Genomic DNA, 15,292 nt, shown 5'->3' on the forward strand with positions numbered 1-15,292 from the left:
TGACCAAGGATATTACCACTGACCCCACAGAAATACAAGAAACCCTCAGAGACAACTATGAACAACTCTCTGCACACAAGTGAGAAAACCTAGAAGAAAAGGATAAATTCCTGGAAATATACAACTTCCCAAGATTGAAACAGGAAGAAATTCAATCCCTGAACAGAACATTAACAAGCTCCAAAATTGAATCAGTAATAAAAAGCCTACCAACCAGGGGAATTCACTGCCGATTTTTACCAGATGTACAAAGAATAGCTGGTACCATTCCTACTGAAATTATTTTTTAAAAACTAGGAGGAGGGAATTCTCCCTACCTCATTCTATGGGACCAGCATCATCCTGATACCTAAACCTGGCAGAGACACAACAACAACAACAACAAAAAAAACTTGAAGCCAATATATTTGATGAACACATATGCAAAAATCCCCAATAAAGTACTAGCAAACAAAATCCAGCATCATATCAAAAAGCTAATCAACTACAATCAAGCAGGCAGGATGCAAGTTTGGTTCAACATATGGAAATCAATAAACATAAACAGAACTAAAAACAAAAACCACATGATTATCTTAATAGATGTAGATAAAATTCAACATCTCTTCATGTTAAAAATCCTCAACAAACTAGACACTGAAGGAACATACTTCAAAATAACATGCCATCTATGACAAACACACAGCAAACGTCATATTGAATGGGCAAAAGCTGGAAGCAATCCTCTTGAAAACGAGTACAAGGCAAGAATTCGCACTCTCACCACTCCTATTCAAAATAGCACTAGAGGTCTTAGCCAGACCAATCAGGCAAGAAAAAGAAATAAATGGCATATAAATAGAAAGAGAGGAAGTCAAACTATCTGTTTGCAGATGATATGATTCTATGCCTAGAAATCACCATCGTCTCTACCTAAAGGCTGCCTGTTCTGATAAACAACTTCGGCAAAGTTTCAGGATACAAAATCAATGTGCAAAAATCAATAGCATTTATACACATCAATAACATCCAAGCTGAAGGCCAGATCAAAATACAATCCCATTCATAATAGTCACAAGAAGAATAAATTATCTGGGAATACAGCTAACTGGAGGGGTGAAAGATCTCTAAAATGAGAATTACAAAACACTGCTGAAAGAAATCAGAGATGACACAAACACCCCATGCTCATATTTAGGGAGAATCGATATTGGTAAAATGGCTATACTGCCCCAAGAAATTTATACATTTAATGCTATGCCTATCAAACTACCAGTAACATTCTTCACAGAATTAGAAACAATTTTTTTTAATTCATATGGAATGAAAAAAGAGCTTGAATAGCCAAGGCAGTTATAAGCAAAAAGAACAAAGCTGAAGGCATCACACTGCCTGACTTCAAACTATACTACATGGCTACAATAATCAAAACAGCATAGTACTGGTACAAAAACAGACACATAGACTAATGGAACAAAAATAATGTGACACACCTACAACCATCTGATCTTCTACAAAGTTAACAAAAACAAGCAGTGGGGAAAGGACTCTCTGTTCACTAACTGGTGCTGGGATAACTGGCTAGCCATATGCAGAAAACTGAAACTGGACCCCTTTCTTATACTATTTACAAAAACCAACTCTAGAAGGATTACATAATTAAATGGAAAACCTAAAAATATAAAAACCCTGGAAGATAATCTAGAAAATACCATTCTGGACATAGGCCCTGGAAAAGTTTTCATGACAAAGATGCCAGAAGCGATTGCAACAAAAACAAAAATTGACAAGCGCTACCTAATTAAACTATTAATAACGAGCTTCTGCACAGAAAAAGAAACTATCAACAGAGTAAGCAACCTACAGAATAAGAGAAAATATTTGAAAACTGCATCTGACAAAGGTGTAATATCCAGAATCTATAAGGAACTTAATAAGTAAAAAAGAAACAACCCCATTAAAAAGTAGACAAAGGACATGAACAGACACTTTTCAAAAGAAGATGCAAGCACACCCAACAAGCATATTAAAAAATGTTCAACATCACTAATCATTAGAGAAATACAAATAAAACCACAATGAGACACCATCTCACACTAGTCAGAATGGCTGTTATTAAAAAGTCAAAAAATAACAGATACAGGTGAGGTTGTAGAGAAAAGGGAATGTTTATACACTGCTAGTGTGAATGTAAATTAATTCAACCATTATGGAAAGCAGATTGGGGATTCCTCAAAGAACTTAAAACAATTACCACTTGACCCAGCAATCCCATTATTGAGTATAATCGAAAGGAATATAAATTGCTCTACCAAAAAGACATGTGCACGCATGCATTCATTGCAGTACTGTTCACAATAGCAGAGACATGGAATCAACCTAACTGCCCATCAGTGGTAGACTGGATAAAGAAAATGTGGTATATGTACACCGTGGAATACTATGCAACCATAAAAAAGAACAAGATCATGTCTTTTGCAGCAACATGGTTGGAGCTGGAGGCCATTATCCTAAGCAAATTAATGCAGGAACAGAAAACCAAATACCACATGTTCTAACTTATTAGTGGGATGTAAACATCGCATACACGTGGTCACAAAGAAGGGCACAATAGACACCAGAGCCTACTTGAGGGTGGAGAGTAGAAGGAGGGGGGAAGATAAAAAAAACTACCCATTGGGTACTGTGTTACTACCTAAGTGAAAAAATAATCTGTACACCAACCCCTGGACAATTTACCTGTATAACAAACCTGCACATTTACTTCTGAACCTAAAATTTGAAGAGAAAGAGAGAATGGAAGGTGATGCAGAGAACAACTAATTATTTCATAAGTTTTGTTTTACTATTTGGATACTAAATGTTTTATACATACATCTCACAGGAATATATGGTTATGGCTAATTAAAAATGGAGTTCTACATGACAGAATGGATGAGCAGTCTACTAAAATTCTGCTTGACATTTATAGCCCTCAAAATTTTGTGCTTAGCACAGGCAATATATAAGCCTTCACGATAGGACCCTTTTACACTTGAGTTACTTCCCAGATTCAGAACCTTTTTAACTAAGAGAAAGCTGGATACCCGAGGGAGGACTCTGCAATAACATCACAGGTACTTATCATAGATCTTCCTTCCAGCATTCCCCAGATGGCTGTGTGGCCATTTACCCAGCTAAGTGGGAATTGGGTAAAGAGATGTATTTGGACATTTGGAGGTTAAAGTTGAATTTAAATGAAAGCTAATCCCTAGGGACGTAGAATGTCATTGTGATGTACAGAAAATAATAAAGTCTTTGTAGAGGTCAAATATTCAATAGATTGTGACTCCAGTCTATCTCACAGTCCAAGTTGGTTCTTGAACCTATATCACGTATATTTCCTCAATTCCCAAGTATATTTTAGACTATCCTCAGCAACAGGCGTAATCAAAATTGTAATCTGACCCATGGAGCAAGGTTTATTTTCGTAGAAAGGTGAAGGAAAGGATCTAGAACTCCCTTTATATACCAAAATTCTGAACCAAAAGCACAATGGCATCCCTGGGGAAGTCTCAGAACCATTCAGGACTCAAGACATGCAATGTGTTGATTCTTCTCACATTTCTATTTAACTCGCCAATTCAGCTAATACAGAAGATGAAGATCCTTGAGAATAACAATGAACGGTAATTTGTTTAATTAAGTAATGAATCCATTTGAAGCTGTTTTGCTAGATGTGGTCTGCTTGCTGGAAGAGATTAATTAATCTGCAATAGTCGGTATGCTGCTATTTATTTATCTAACAACTGTTTTTTCTTATCTTAAAAAGAAGAGTTACCAGAACCCATTGTTTTCACCTAGCAGAAATAACTATACAGCTTTGCCCTTCATAATTAGCATACTTCAGTGTTCTGTATCACAATTTGGCTTGCAAGAACCTTGAACTTCTATCTCAGAATATACCATACTGATTCATCATATTAGTGGATCTACGGAGCTGAAAATAGCAAATACAAAGAATGCCTTAGAAACACTTGCAAGATAGTGGTTAGGAGGTGAATCCCTTGCAAATATGGACATCAATTTTAAGGTAACCAGTAATCTTGAGCATGTTGGCATATACTTTAAGTGAAAGACAGATTCCTAAATCTTTCATTTCCTATTACTGAGGAAGATGCCAAGTGGACTTTTGGGATTTTACAGGCAACCTATACCATATTTAAGTATGCTTTTCCAATCTATTTAATGGATTATCAAAAATGTTTTGATCTTTGAGTGAGTTCAAGAGTAAAGGAAGTTATTTAGCTGGTCCAGGTTGCAATGTTAGAAGTTCTGCCACTTGGTTCTCACAACCCAGCTGACTCCATGATGCTTGAAATCTGTGGCAGTGGGATACTGCCTGGAGCCTGTGACAATCCTGATAGAAAAAAAAAAAAAAAACCATGATTCTTAGGATTTATGGATTAAAATCCTGTGCAAGGAAAAAAAGCCTGTGCACTGTTTACAAAGTAACTATTATTTTGAAGAATACTCTTGCTTCGTTTTCTTTCTTAGTTGATGCTAATCCATGTGCCCATTCAAACTGAGCTAGACATCATGAATTGTGTATTATCTAGAAACTCCAAACAGTGAAGTCAGATGCACACAGCAGCACACCTTTATCAAAAGGAAGAGGTGTATATGAGACTGGGCCCAAGCAGTTCCTAAAGCATAAGAAAGTTACATGAGCAGATGGCTCACACACACAGCATGTCTTCTCTTGGCACACGATCTCCCCTCTATCAACCCACACTTTTGATCTCACGGAGAGTCCCTTCTGACTACAGTAACTGTAATCTATCATAAACAGGGACATTTTTGAGCTAAAAAGTAGGCCAGGAAAACAGGCCTAAAATGGGACTGTCCTAGCCAAATCATTAGGCATTTTCACCCTACCTATAACTCAGTACTTTCCAACTAGGAGTGATTCTTACCCATCCGTTAAAACATTTGACAGTATCTGGAGACATTTTTGGTTGTGACAAATTGGAGAGGTTATGCTATGGGCATCTAGTGGGTAAAGGTCTGGGATGCTACCAAACATTCTATAATGTACAAAAACAGCTCCCCCAAAGCAAAGAATTATTAAACTTAAAATATCAACAGTGCTGAGATTGAGAAACCTTTTTATAACTACTTGGTTTAAAAGAGAAAAAAATCAATTTATAAAAAATTTTGCATGATAAGCTAACAGCAGGTAAAAGTGTACAGCTTGACCATTGCAACCACAGTCAGAGATGGATTGGATGTGAAAGAGTTTAGAATAGGGAGATATCCCCAGTAGGTATAAGTTTAAGTGTTACAACTCATTTCCTATTTGGATTAGAAGACAAGATATGCTGAAGTAATGATGCACATAGACATGATTACAAGCTCATGTCCTTGGAAGGAACAAGTTTGGAAGACTGATGACAAGGAGATTTGGGGAAAATATATGTGAATGTACCACTTTAAATGGACCTCAGGATCTCATTGCAGAAGAGGTTGGATCCCATTGCAGAAGAGGCTGTTAAATAACAAGGTGGTCTTCTCTGAGTCTGTCAACTGGCTTCCTCTCCCCAGTTCCCCAGTGAGATTCTTAAAATGTGGCCATAGTAACTGAGCTGGTGATTGTAAATAGGCTTTTTTAAAAGGTTGTTCTTTAGTTCTACTATACTTCCTGAAGAAAAAAAAAAAGGTTGGTTTAATTTTTGTTTTTGCTTTGCTAATTCTCATCTGAATCCCGCCCTTGCTCAGTGGTAATTCACTAAGAGTAGTGACCTACCAGGAGCCCCAAACATGGTAACAGATTCTAAAAATGATCAGTTCATCTTCTGGTGGCAAAGTGATTACATTGGATCCTTTCAATTATGGAAGAGCCAGTAATTTGTCCTCATTCTAAATGACACTTGTATTGGACTCAAATTCTCTTTACTTGCTAAACATATTTCTGTTAATGTCATACAAATCCTTATAACATTAATATGGTAGCATGCACAATGATGCTTTCCATCAAAAAACTTATAATACAATGGATATTTAAAAAACTAATGCCAGTGGGTTTTTTCTTCATGTACCTCCTCTTCTAGAAGTAGCTTGCCTCACGGAATGGTACAGTGGCCTATTGAAAAGTCACTTGTAACACCAGCTGGGAAAAAACACCTTGTAAATTCAGGGTACTGCTACAGAGGAAATGATATTTGGAACTAAAAATAAACATATGGTGATTTTTTATAATGCCAGAATAAACAAGTCTGAGTCAGGAAGTTCAAGAAGAAATGGAAGTTTGAAACATTATGTCTAACATTATATTATTTTTGCAGATCTGTTTTACACAAACCAATCTCTTGCTCACATATTATATGTTGGTTCTTTCTTATATGTACCATATATAATGTATCCTATACCATTCTATAAATGACTTTATATTAGGCAGTATATTTTATTTCTCTTTGATTTACCAGTGTTTAGTAGAATATGAGAGACACTGTGTAAATATGTATTTAATAAATGCATGAATAAGGGAACAACTAAGTCAATAAATAATAAATGAAGCCAAGTCAGATAGGCCTATTTTTTCAAGTGACCTCATAGGAAATTTGCCTTCATTTGCAAACGTTCTTTACAAAGCCAGGCATAACTTAATGCTAGAAGCATTATTAAGTAAAGGATATAGTCACTTGCTTTCATTGATTTTACTATCCACTTTTAGAGAAAAAAATTAAAAAAAGAAATTGCTGCTAAGGCTTTTATCACATCACCTTCCACTGTGATTTGTTGTTGGATAAAAATCTAAGTTATTTTGGTACAATCAGAATGCCAATAATTGTATAACTACATGATTCTAGTACAATTAAAATGCACTGTTTTATCCATCTATCTGTCATCTGTCTATCTATCTATCTATCTATCTATCTATCTATCTATCTATCTATCTATCTAATCTTTGGCAGCAACCAGCACAAACATGCAGTAAGCACATGTCACTACCAAACACATTCTTCTGTGACACTTGAGGCACTATCTACTCCATGGCCTCTCTGCCTTCGAGGAATCTTTTTGCCACTATAACTGGACTTTGCTGGCAAATCAAAATAGGAGAAGTGACTCTATGTAGGCTTTAGTTTAGCAGAGTTTTAAATTTCTTAAAAAGACAAAACTTGGACATCCCCCTGCTTCAAAATTGTTTTCAATGAGATGCTTTCAACATACATTTGAAGTGGGATCAAATTTTAAAGGATCTCTCTGAAAGAACAGAAATCCTTCAGTGATCATAGTAAAAGATGGAAGAATCAGACACAGAGGTATCAAAAAAAACAAGGTACATGATAAACCACCCCCAAAACTTAGTGGCTTAAATACATAACCCTTTATTTAGCTCATATTTCTGCAGGTCAGCAACTTGGGCTCAGTTCATCTATGTGGTTCTTCTAGTCTTGGTTGGACTCAGTCATGCATATGCAACCAGCCTATACAGTTGGTTGACTAATTACTAGCTGCTCTAGGATGCCCTGTCTTGGAAAGTCCTGCAGCAGACTATCCCATACTCATTTACATGGCAACTGGAAAGAGCTCCAAGAAGAGGGATCTCAAGCACGCGAGCCCTCCTGAGGCCTGGGTTTGCAACTGTCACATCATTTTGCTGTGTTGTATCTATCAAAGCAAGTCTTACGTTCAGTACAGATTCAAGAGGTGGAGAAATAGATTTCATCTCTTGATGGGAGAAGCTGCAAAGTCATTAGCAAAGGACATGGCTGCAAGCAGGGGTGGGGGATTGTGGTCTTTTGCAACCTACTACCCTAGAGTTCAGAGAAAGCTGACTAATTTACACAGCATAGCTGTCAATAAATGACTAATAACATATACAGCTTGTCATCTTAATGAATTAGTGGACAGAATCTGGAATTTACAGTAAGAAGATTCATGTGTCACCACATGTTTGACCTAAGACAAATTGCTTAACCTCCCAGAGCTTTCATGTCCTCATGAAATTTAAGTGAGGATAATATTTAGTTCACATGATCACTATGAAGATAAGTGAGTCACCTGTGAGTTAATTTATGAGAAAGTATGTTAAAGTCTGTAAAACATCAAGTAAAATATTAGCAAAAGCAGTAAATTGTAGGAGTTGAGAGCATTGGCCCTGGAGCCAGACTGTCTAGGTTAGAATGCAGTGCCTACCACTGATTAGTTTCTTAACCTTGGGTGAGTTCTTATACTTTCTATGACTTATTTTCACTTGCATAAATTATAAGCATTATGATTTTTATGGTTATAATCAGGGAGGCACTCTGCCAAAATTTGAGGACAAAAATTTCTAGAACCTGGTATAATACTGTACATTCAGGCCTATGTTTATTGTAAATAAAGGGCATTATGTAGATTTAGGCAAGTCATTTAAACTTTCTGTTTCTTCATGTGTTAAATAAGAATGTTTCAACTTGGCTACTCACTGAAGCACAGTGAGAAGTAATTAACACATGATAGTTACAAATATTGAGTGCTGAGAACTTCCTCCTTTTGATAAATTTAGGTCTAGAAAGACTATTCACAGGAACATAGGCTACTCTAGGACCACTGTTGGCCACCAAATTAAGAAGCTCAAGTCCTGAAAATTTCTCATTTTAATGGTACAACCTTAGTCTGAACAGATCCTCACCATTTTAGTAAAGGCAGTAAGCATTATTAGCCCATTTTATGTATGATCAAACTGAGGATCCCAGAATTAAAGTAAATTGCACAAGATCACATAACTAATTAATGACATTAGTGATTCCAGATATAGCCACTCAGCTTCACAGCCAAGGTTTCTGCAACTATAAAACATGTGTTCATTTTATTTATTATTTACTTATTAATCCCTTTATTTAATAATTGTTGAAGAATTGTATTAGCATGGGAAAAGTATGTTCATGTTGTACAGACTTGAATCTTACCATTATTTCATTCGTATATATGCCCATACACATTCATGTAATGTTTCTTCATCTATTTATTCAGGATATATATATTGACCCCATATGATGTTCCCATGAACGAGACTGAACCTACTAACTGTTTAATGTCAGGTAAATTCCTTACTATCTCTGGCTTTGTAAAATGATATGATAATCACTACTCGGATTAATAGAGCTAACAGATACCAACCATTTAGCACAGTTTACTATACACAGTAGAAACTTGACAAATTGTTTTGTAGAAGATGTTAGAGTGGTCTTTACTTATTCCACAAACATGTATGAGCAAAGAGCTGCCAATATATTCCCTGCCAGCACACAGTCCTGATGCTGGCTTCATGGCAGAATGAAGTGAGTACAATTAGTCTCTCTTGTGGTCAAGCTAAAACCTGAATTGGAAGGATAGGGTGAATTAAAAAATATATATATATCTATATATATGGCCCGGGACTTCTGATCATACTGAGGCAGAGAGAAGCTCAAAAGTTGAAACAGAGCGAAGCTTATTGTTATATTGAGAGTCAAATGTATTACTTCAGATGCAGTCTGAATTTCTATCTTTTAGTAACTCTTCTCTAACGGTTTTGATTATTAGAGTACCTTAGTATTCTACTTTCTTTTATTTAACCGATTTCAATATAGATGACTTGATCTTCCAACCATAAAGGCTGACTACAACTGAAACATTATCAGTGCCTCTATCTTACCAACTCTCCTTCCCCAAATCCAACTGCACAGTCCAGCCCATAGATCCCACTTCTGCCTTGTCTCATACTTCCAGCTTCTCTTCTCCACCTTCATTGCAATAACCTAATCAAAACCCTCACCGCCTCTGCCTGGACTTGTGCACTATAAACATATCATCCTCCTGTCTCCAGCAACTCCCCTGCACCTCCACACCATCCTTTATGTTAGCCCTCATCTTTCTTCAAACCCGGGTTATAAATTCTCCATTATCTTCTGTTTTCCTGGCAGGCTTCCTGTAATTTTAATCAAAATGTCCCCAGTGGTAGGAAAGGAATTATGGTTAGCATTTCTCAGGCTAAAACTTGAATTAGCTTACAACAGTTGCAACGGTACTTTGACATTTCACACATACTGTAATAAAAAAATTTAATTGTATTTTTCTACAAATTATCATTTTTCATTTGAAAGTAATGTTTTAAATTGCTTATCATGACATAAAATTGCTTCTTCAAGAGAATGTGCCAGGTATGTACCATGGTTTTGCAAATTATCTGGCATATTGCTGGTGGTCCAGATTGAGAGGCACAGACCCACAGCTCTAACTCTTTATTACAAAACTCTCTATGAAGCAGACCCAGCTTCCATATCACTGTCAAACCACTTCAAATCATCCACCTGTCCATCTTCTTTCATCTATGTGCCCTGAGCGTACTAGAAACTTTCCTGGCCAATGTCTCTGTTCAAACTGAATCCCTAATCAGAAAAACCCATGTCTCTAGCAGTGAGTTCTAATTCTTCTTCAAAGAGGAATTGTAGTGCCAGCTACTGTGTTAGAGTAATTGCATTTTCCTAATTTAGAGGGGCACTAGATTTTACTCACTCTTCTCTCCCTCCCAGTTTTCTGCATAGAGTAGGTACTTACTGAATTTTTATTGATATAAATGGTTATTACCACAAATATTGGCATTGATGGCAGTCATTAATGTTATTAATGATATAGTGAATACCATATTTACCACACTTTTCCTTTCCCAAGTCACTTTTCAGGACCATAGAAAATCAGGCACCAGCAATAACATTTTGAATGTATTATTTTTGCAGATAAAGAAATTAAATCTAAGAGCAGTCAAATATCTTAGCCACGATTGCACAGCTATAATGATAACTGGAGTTGTTTTCCCTGTCCTAGTGAGGAAGAGACCAGGTCCAGGATATGACACTGAAAACCTGAGTAGCATTGAAGAGGGAATGAGTAACAGGATCATCAACATGACTATGGTCAAGGACTACGGGAGAGAAACGTACAGTGGTAAAATCTGTATCATGCTTCAAAGAGGGTATCAATTCTCCTCCCAACTTAGTCTCTGATGTAAAGTAAAGCTCAGATAAGTTATTTATACCTTTTTCTAGATATCCATTTCTTCCACTATAAAATGAGAAGGGCGATGCCCATATTCTGTACTACACACGTAAGTTATAAAGATGAATAATAAAATTAAAGTTGAAGAGAAAACATTGAGAAATCACAACGAATAACTTCTCTAAAAGAAAGAATGTTTCACAAGAGTAAAGGCACTACCTGGTTTTAGTGGCTTCTCAATCCAACTGCACTGAGTCTAAAAGTAGTATTAGACACTTGTCTCCTTTTTTTCACATTTTTCCAACGTTCTCCAACTCTACTTCTAAAAAGAAATATTCCTTAGCTTAATGAAGAGGCTGGAATCTCTCTAATTTCCAACTAACAGTTATGTTCTTGGGTTACTTGATACTGTACTTGTGTCTGAGCTATTCAATTGTTATGGACTGAAAGTTTGTGTCCCCATTCCCCAAATTTATATGTTGAAGCCCTAACTTCTAATGTTATGTTATTTGGATGTGGGGCTGTTGGGAGGTAATTAAGTTTAAATGAGGTCATAACGGTGGGGTCGTCACCAGAAATTTGGATTTGTTAAGTTTGAAATATCTGTAAGCTATTCAAATGCAAACAAAATTAAAAACTATGAGTCTGAAACTGAGACAATCAGCTCTACTTTGAGATATATATTTGGGAATTCATAACAATCAGATGGTTTTCACATCTAGCGAATGAATAAATCACCTGAAAAGAGATTGCTCAGAGAACCCTGAAACTGGGATATTGGTGAAGGAGTAATGGAGCTCAAATGAGAGAAAGTGTGATGTGCAGCCCAAGAAAGGAAACTGTTTCCACAAAGTTGTGGTAAATTATATTAACTACGACCTGAATGTGAAATAGGATACGGATCAAGAAGTGTGCTTTGGATCTGGAAACAACTCAAAACCAGTTTCAGGTGAGTGGTGACAAGACATCAAATTGGAATGAGCTGGTAACTGAAAGGGGCAGGCTTATGAGCATATTGAGTAATCAGAGAATTGGAGGCGGAAACTCCTTATTTCTAGACATTTGTACATGAAGAACAGCAGAGAAAATGATGGAGATAGCTTAGAAAGTGAGATAGGGTCAAAGAAGGTTTTTAGGAACACCTTACTTGTGTCATCCTCCTCATCTGATGTTAACACTAAGCTTGTCAAGAACTGAGAAGGACAAAAAAGGGAGCACCTTATTTGAGCCTGATTTTAGGAACTTTGTCAGGAGTCCATCTCTTTTTTTTTTTCTTTTTTTTTTTAATTATTATACTTTAGGTTTTAGGGTACATGTGCACAATGTGCAGGTTTGTTACATATGTATCCATGTGCCATGTTGTTTTGGCTGCACCCATTAACTCATCATTTAGCATTAGGTATATCTCCTAATGCTGTCCCTCCCCCCTCCCCCCACCCCACAACAGTCCCTGGAGTGTGATGTTCCTTTTTAATGTTTCTAGCTGTGAGGCAGTCAAAAAATCTGGGCTGAATATCTGTTTCCCCTACAGATCATTTGTCTGCACTTCATCCTTCTTCCTACTCCCCAGATTTCACTCGTCTAATTTGACTTCTGGGACTCTGCATGTTTATTTAGGCTCCCTGCCCATTCCCACCTTTTCTAATACTCCTAGCTTCTTCAGCAGGTCCTATGCCCCACAACATGATCAGTTTCCAACTTGTAGTTTGAACTTCTTAAAAAAGAATATGCCACAAAGACCTACTAAATGTCAGCCTCTCAGACAGATGATATAGCTCTCTTGGCAAGGGCTCACCTAATAAATGGTTTTGTGGTTCACAAGAAAGAAGGTTGATGTGAGTGCTGATGTGACTAAAGCTCAGTTGAAATATTAATGACCAAACTCCATTAGATCTCCACCCAACCTGAGCTACTTCCCAATGAGTTAGTCTCAAGAGCCATTTTCTGTTAACTTATGACTTAATCAAATGTCACATCTCTTTCAAATTTTCCCATCTCCAGTCCCATTCAAAATCTATTCTTCATGCCTCCTACAACACAGAGGCCTATGACTCAACTTCTCTAACAAGTCTGAAAGTCATCAGAGGCACTAAATGAACCTAAATATCCTACAGCAGCCCACAATAAACCTTATCGTGTTTTCTTACATTGCTGCTTGAGTCAACCGAACCACACTTGAGGGAGCACTAGGCTGGTTAGAAAAAGGCTTCTAAAATTTTTGTTCCCTTCATGTCCTCTAAAGCATAAAATCTTCCTGCCTCAGAGTCCTGGTTTGTTATCTTTTGCCTATGGCCAGGGAGTTTAAAGAAATAGATTCAGAATCAAATTTTGCCATATGTGGAAATGCTGTAGAAGTATGATGATATCACATGATTATTTACCTTTATTCACAGGACTTTGATCCTGATAAAGATGAAGTTTATGAATAATAAAGATACCATTGAAGATACAGTGGGGTGGATATAGAACAAACTCTACATATGCTATGTTAAAAGGCAGCAATAAATCCAGCCATACTTAATTGTCATTATCTCTTTAGTAGAACTGTCATGTCCCATCTCCTTTGCACAAGCTCTTGATTCCTTGTTCCTAACTGTCCACGGTTTGCTTTTCTCAACAATTATATTAAATTAGATAAATTAAAGTCTAACCAAAATGAATTTTGCATAATATCCCAGTCCATTTGTGCAGAGTCTCTAAAAACCTCTAACCTATTTCTCTAGGCAGTAGGGTAGCTAATTATTTACCCTCACAGCTGCCTCCAAGGCACTTCTGATCCTACGTTTAGAACAGAGAATGATTCCATTTGATTAGGAGAAAAAAAATGCCCACAACTTTCCTAAAACAACATGAAAATTCCATCTATCCAAGGGGAGTAAGTAATTTACTCTCTGCAGATTCCTTTGGATCCTGAAATAATGTGCAGTGATGCATAGGCACATGGTCATTATGCCCCAGATTTCCTCATTTAGGAAATCAATTCTTAAACGTTGGGGATATGCAAATTCAATTATTCCTGAACTGCAGAATGATAATCATGCACTGAAATATGTATTAGCATATTCACGCAGAGCAGGTTTCTCCTCCCCCAGGGTTCTCTGCCACCTGTTGAATTAATTTGGTCTCATCCCTTGACATCCATCAGGTTCCACATATGACAGGGGCAGACTAACTTAACCTGTTGTCAGAGGAAACTGCAAAGTAACAAGAGAGTGTCAAATCTCAGCAGAATACTACAGAGAAGAGGCAAAAACTAGAACAAATGCTTAGCCAGCCAGTCACCAGATATCCCCAAACAGTGCACCTTGGCAAACAAGGAACATTTAAACCTAATTAAGAAGTTTCTCTTCTGGTCCACTGGGGATCTGCACAATGACACAAGAACAGTGCTTAACTGGCATCATGCTTGCTAAGCAAGCACTTGGGAATTAAATTCTTTCTTATTGTTCTTTTCAAATATTTCTGAACCACAGAGAAACTCTGCTGTCATGATTCTAGAGAAGCAGAAATAAATTTCATTCTCAATCTGATTTTAATCTATATACAGAGAAAAACATCTTTTATTGTTTTAGGACTCCCTTGCTGACTCAAATCTTCCAAAGGCTTGGGACACTTGTTATATATCTAATATATATAAAACATTTATATAAAATATTATATATAAATATTTTATGTGTATCACATAACATTTTCTGTCCCAAAGAGTTATCACATGAATACTTCCTAGCTTCTATCTTTACTCATTTTGGTGAGAAAATTTAGTTATTCAATATTCATTTCCAAACGAAGTATTGTGTCTCCCCCCACAAAGCAAGTTTTTCTCTCATCACCTTCTTCCCTAGCTCCTCTACTGCAAAGTATCTCCCTTTGACCAATGATGAAACCCACCTAAATAGCTACTTCTGTATTCAAATTATTGAGTGATTATATGAACAGGAAAGCTATGCATCCCAAACGCACTTGGGGAGAAACTTGACAAATTCACATGTATTAGTTACTACTCAATTTAATCACACCCTACTCTGGAAATCTGCTCTAATGACCTATAAATGTATTTATCACACCTCTTTGTACAGTAATTTACTTTTGCCCAGTTGTGTTGCCAGGTTCCTCGATTTTCAGTTTAGAAACAATGCTTTAAAATCACTCTGTATTTCACGGTTCTAGCACTTACAAGATGAGAAATAAGTGCACAAGTATTTCTGGAATGAATGAGTTAAAGAAGCTGAACTTTTGTTTGATGAAAATAATAAAATATTTTATTCATGACCATCATTTTAGCTTCTTAGTATATACATAGCATTATATT

Source organism: Hylobates moloch, unplaced genomic scaffold (genome assembly GCF_009828535.3).
Source record: "Hylobates moloch isolate HMO894 unplaced genomic scaffold, HMol_V3 SCAFFOLD_8, whole genome shotgun sequence".
Taxonomy (NCBI): Eukaryota; Metazoa; Chordata; class Mammalia; order Primates; family Hylobatidae; genus Hylobates; species Hylobates moloch.